The following is a 6000-nucleotide window of genomic DNA, read 5'->3' as shown; positions in this document are numbered from 1 at the left end:
TTTCCTTCGTTTAGGCCTTGTATTTTGGCCATTCTAGTAGTATAGGGTTTTAGCCTTGTATTTCGAGGCATTTTGAGTAGTCTTTGTTGTAGGGATTTTTTTGTATTTTGTCATGGGGGTGAGCTTAGCTATTATAGGGGGTGTGTAGCTAAGCTCTAGCTTCTCATCTTAAGGAAGTGAACTTAGCTATTAGAGAGGTATGTGTAGCTAAGCTCTAGCTTCTTTAGGAATCTTCTTAAGGAAGCTTCTCAAGGAAGTGAGCTTAGTTATGAGACGGGTGTGTGTAGCTAAGCTCTAGCTTCTCAAGGAAGTTTTCTCAAAGAAGCTTCTCAAGGAAGTTTTCTCAAGAAAGCTTCTCAAGGAAGCTACCTAGTCTATAAATAGAAGTATGTGTAACACTTGTTGTAACTTTGATGAATGAGAGTCTTGTGAGACACAAATCAAAGTTCAACTTCTCTCCCTTTTTCTTCCTTCAATTTCGTGCTCCCCCCTCTCTCTTTCTCTCCCTCTTTCTTTTCCTCCATTGAAGCATCCTCTCCAAGCTTCTTATTCAAGGCTCATCTTGGTGGTGAAGCTCCTTCTTCCATGGCTTATTCCCTAGTGGATGGCGCCTCCTCTCACCTCTTCTCCTTTGTCTTCCGCTGCATCTCCATGGTGGAAAATCACCATTAAAGGACCTCATTGAAGCTCAAAGATCCAGCCTCCATAGAATCCCCACAAGCAAGCTTCCATCAAGTGGTATCAGAGCACAAGAGCTTCAAGTAGGTGCTCCCTAAACCTCCATTAATTTTTTGCTTTACCTTCTCTTCTATTGTTGTTTCTTCATTTTTCTCCATGTATCTCCTCACATGTTTTGTGCTAAATGTTTTTAACATGATTCTTTAGAGTTTCCACTGACTAAACTTGCTATAGAAGCTAGATTTGATTTTCTATTGTTCAAATTTCTTGTTCTTGTTCTTGCACCATAAATTGTGTTGAGTTTAGGTTCCTTTGAGATTTGTCTTGTTATTTTTTGTGGCTGAAACCTAAACCATAAAATTCTTACAAAAATATTAAAGTAGAAGAAAACCTTAAAAATCTAGAGTGACTTGTTCACCTATTGTAGTTTTGTCATAGAAGTCATGTCTAGTCATGAAACTTGTCACATAAGATTTCTTATGTTGTGCTGAATTTTATTTTCTTGTTTCTTTGTCTAACTCATTTGTTCATGAGTGTATGAAATTCTTTTAGCCTATTATTTGATTTGAGTCAAATCTTTCATGTTAATTAGTCCTTAACATGTTCATGCAAAATTCTTAGAGAGTCTTTGATTGTGAACCTTTTCTTGAACTTTTAGGTTTCCTTATGATTGTGTCTATTGTGAATTTGAGTTTTGGTGATTGAATTGCTGGCTGAAATATTGATCCTAAGTGAATATTGAACTCCTAAAACTATGGTAAACAATCCTAGTGAGTTCAACATACATAGGAAGGTTGAAAGTAAGCCCAAGGCAATCAATATACGATGCTTAAAAAAAATCGCTGGTGCTGGCAGCTTGGACATACAAACTTGTAAAGATTACTGAGAATTGGTTACTTCGAATTTTGAGCTGAAATTTTTATTGAATTTTCTAGACACCTGGAAAAAAGTTATAAAAAAAAAGAACCAAGTGATTTGGATAAAAGGAAAAAATACTAAAAATCACACAAGTTGGCAGAAAAATCAGTATCCAGGAAAAAAAAGTGAAAGGGAAGTGTGCTTGTTCTTTTGCCTCAAAATTTATTCTATAATTGGTGCCTATGTTATACCAATCTTAGTTCCAAAATTTCAATTGAAAATTACTGTGAAAACAAGTGCCAAAGCTAGAGGTTTTTTGAACCTTTTTTTATAGTTTTTTTACTCTACTCTAGAGCCATTCTAAGTTTCTCTTTGAGCCCTAGCTTGCTTCTATGTTCTTTTCATTGCTTTAATTATTGAGTAATTCTTGAAAAATTGTCTTGTTAAAACTCCATTGGTTTAGCTTTCATATCATTTTTTTTGTCTTTGGTTATTGCTTGTCTCTTTGTTTCCTTGTTTGTGGGTTGCCATATAGGGAATTGGAAGGAGGATTGATGTCTTCCCTTGAAGAATTTGAGTCAAGAAGAAAGGGGCCAACCACCTTAAGAGCTATTGGACTAAGAAGCACTCCAAATTGAGTGAATCACCAAAGAGAGAACAACCACCAAAATTGAGGACAGTTTTGTAATTTTGTAATTTGCAAATTACTTACCTTCATTGCTTTCAAGTTTTGTAACAAAAAGGCCTTTCATTGGAAGTGTGTTGGGAGCCTCCAATAGGTTACCAAACTTCCATTTGTGTGTAATAATTTTAGGCAATTTTTCCTTAGGATAGTGAGTGTTTTGTTGGGAACCTTGAATGTGGTCATCCAAACACTCTTAGGATTCGCCTTGTTTACATTTCTTGCTTACTTTCATAGCTTATTTCCTTTACCTTCCATTGTCAAACCGCCTAGATAGCTTTCCTTTTACCAATTAGTTTTTTTCCCTTATCTTTCACACCTCTTTTAGTGTTTATTTTGGCTAGTTTCAACCATAGTTTCTTTTACCTTTTGTTTTCAAACCTCCATCAAGAAAGAACCACAACTTAGGAACCAACATGAGTCATTATTCATCTAGTGTTAATGGCGAGGGTACTAGTCATAAAGACCCTTTATCTAGAATCTTAGATGAGTTGAGTTCCCTCAAGTTATGGAAAGAAAAACAAGAGAGAAAAGAAAAAGGAAAAAAAAGAGTGGAAGAAATAAGTCAAGATGAAAGAAAGAAAATAAGAGAGGAAGAAAGAAGAAAAATAATGAAAGAAATGAAAAGAGAAAAATATGCCTCCTATAGTAGTCATAACTCTTGCAAGAGCCTAAGTGAAGAACTTCGTGACTATTACGAAGGAAGGCATAGGTCACATCTTGGACCTCACTCCCATAGAAGAGAAAAGGAAAGAAAGCCTCAAGAGGCTAACATTAACCTCCCATACTTCCATGGGAAGGACAATGTAGAGGCTAACTTAGTTTGGGAAATAAGGGTAGAGCAACAACTTAAAAAGAAGTCTACATCAAAATCTTATGGCTCTCACTCTTATCCAAAGAAAGACCAAGGTCGAGGCATCTGTCGCAATCTACCCTTCGGCGGGAGGGCAACGCGTGACTCGCGGGATGCGTGTTCCATGAAAGGAATACGCGCGGAGTCGCCACCAACGTTTATTTGAGGAAAACGTCGGAAAAACCGGAAAAGACGCGATCTACGAACTTTTAAGTGAAAGGTTCGGGAGTTGTATTTACGCACGGGGAAGGTATTAGCACCCCACACGTCCGTCCCAAGGAACGGCAGCCTTTAATCGAATGTGCAAACATGACTTTGATTTTTTATGTTCCCTTTTTATGTCTTTATATCCTTTATACCCTTTTTATGTTTTTTCTCTTTTTGTGGTCGACAAGGGTGTTTCCCTTTGCTCCTACGTATTCCTCAGTTGCGATGAGGAAATCAGACCTACGTAGTTCTTTTTTATCAAGTGATTCTTTTTTACTTTAAAAGGGGATCATTTTAAGGCGTTGGACCTTGAGAATTATCCATTTTACTTAGTAAGAAATTGAAATGACAAACTTCAAAAACCTATTTTTATGGACGAGCTTGACTAGGCGAGTTGATTTTTTAGCCTTAGTTTCACTTTAGTTATTAGTCAATTCAATTAAGAATGAGAAATCCCAAAGAGAAAACGTCCGATTGATTTTCCGCTTTATTTTACTAAAAGACGTTTTTTTTTTATTATTATATTATTATTTTACCTCTTTTTTTTTTATTTCCAACGTGGTCACGGCACGACCGAACGGTCGGAATTCATTTTAACCGAAGTTAACGGATAATACAATTCAAACGATCGGTGGAAATTTATTTTATTTTTAGGTTAAGCGAGAAATGACTTAAATAAAATGGCTTAAGCACGTCAAAAGGGGGTATAAAAAGTAAATGAAACGAGAATAAAAATACACGAAACACAATGTGGACCACCACGGGTACATAGAATGAATCGAAAAGCTTGGTTCGAGGTACTTACCCGTTGAAGATCGAAGAACGATGAAGAACGAATGAAGAACGTCGAAGAACGGTCGAAACCTTCGCGAAATTCCTTATGGAAACGTTACGGAAACATTTTCGAAGCGCCTCGGCTTAGATTTTCTTCACGGAAACAATTTTTCCAAGCAAATTCGAAAGAGAGAGAAGTGCCTAAGGGGCTGAACCCTTTTTCACTTCACTTCTCCCCCTATTTATAGAAAATTGGGGGAGAAGCTTGCCACCCAGCTCGCCCAGGCGAGCAGGGTTGCTTCCTCCAGAAGCAACAGCCTTCTGGAGGAATCTTCTGGAGGGCCCAAGTGGGCCTGGTTGCTATTTGCACCCCCATTTTTACTAAGTACACCCCCCTGCCTTTTTTTGGTGATTCTTTTTTCATAAAGTTACGGAAACTTACGAATTTCGTAACGATACTTGTTTTCTTTCCATAATGTTATGGAACCTTGTGGATTACATAATCATCCCCTTTTTGACTTACGGAATGTTACGGAACCTCACTAATTGTGCAACGATGCTTCCATTTGATTTCCAGTGTGTCACGTAACCTTACGGATTGTGCATCAATATTTTCTTTTGTTTTCTGGCACGTCCCGGAATTTCACAAATTGCCCAATGATGGGTGCCAAGCACCTTACAAGGACCAAACAAAGGTCGCATGTCATCAAGCAAAGGTCCCCGGACGAAATTAGGGTATGACAGTTGCCCATCTTTACTTGTCTTTTATTGGAGATAAAAGGAAAGTAAAGATAAGACACTAATTTCGTTCCTCTCGGTTGACGAGAGTCGCGGGTGACCATAAAATTTCCGCATGCAAATGACTCGTTGTTCTCGGGGGAACAAAAGGTGCAGAAGACGATGTCAGTCTCTGCCTGCTATCAAGCGTTCTGTCTTACAGATAGCAAAAGAATGTTTATACGGATAACCACTCGAGTATTTCCGCCCGTCAGCGTGACTCAAAAGTTAGTATGACAGATCTTGTAAGTGCGGAAGATGATGTAAATCTCCGCGTGTCAACGGGCTTGTCGGCCGCGATTGACGAAGGGTGCAGAATGACCATAATTTGTCTCTACGTGCCATCGGACACAACTGTGTCTGAATGGAAAAAAGGTGTGCGGAATGACCATAATTTGTCTCCGCATGTCATCGGGCCCGCCGCCTCTGGATGACAAAAGGGTGCAGAATGACCATAATTTGTCTCTGCGTGCCATCGGACACGACTGTGTCTGAATGGCAAAGGGGTGCGGAATGACCATAATTTGTCTCCGCATGTCATCAGGCCCACCGCCTCTGAATGACAAAAGGGTGCAGAATGACCATAATTTGTCTCTGCGTGCCATCGGACACGACTGTGTCTGAATGGCAAAGGGGTGCGGAATGACCATAATTTGTCTCCGCATGTCATCGGGCCCGCCGCCTCTGGATGACAAAAGGGTGCAGAATGAACATAATTTGTCTCTACGTGCCATCGGACACGACTGTGTCTGAATGGCAAAGGGGTGCGGAATGACCATAATTTGTCTCCGCATGCCATCGGGCCCGCCGCCTCTGGATGACAAAAGGGTGCAAAACGACCATAATTTGTCTCTGTGTGCCATCGGACACGACTATGTCTGAATGGCAAAGGGGTGCGGAATGACCATAATTTGTCTCCGCATGTCATCGGGCCCGCCGCCTCTGGATGTCAAAAGGGTGCAGAATGACCATAATTTTTCTCTGCGTGCCATTGGACACGACTGTGTCTGAATGGCAAAGGGGTGCGGAATGACCATAATTTGTCTCCGCATGTCATCGGGCCCGCCGCCTCTGGATGACAAAAGGGTGCAGAATGACCATAATTTGTCTCTGCGTGCCATCGGACACGACTGTGTCTGAATGGCAAAGGGGTGCGGAATGACCATAATTT

Source organism: Glycine max, chromosome 1 (assembly GCF_000004515.6).
Source record: "Glycine max cultivar Williams 82 chromosome 1, Glycine_max_v4.0, whole genome shotgun sequence".
Classification (NCBI taxonomy): domain Eukaryota; kingdom Viridiplantae; phylum Streptophyta; class Magnoliopsida; order Fabales; family Fabaceae; genus Glycine; species Glycine max.
Note: the sequence above shows the minus strand (reverse complement) of the source record.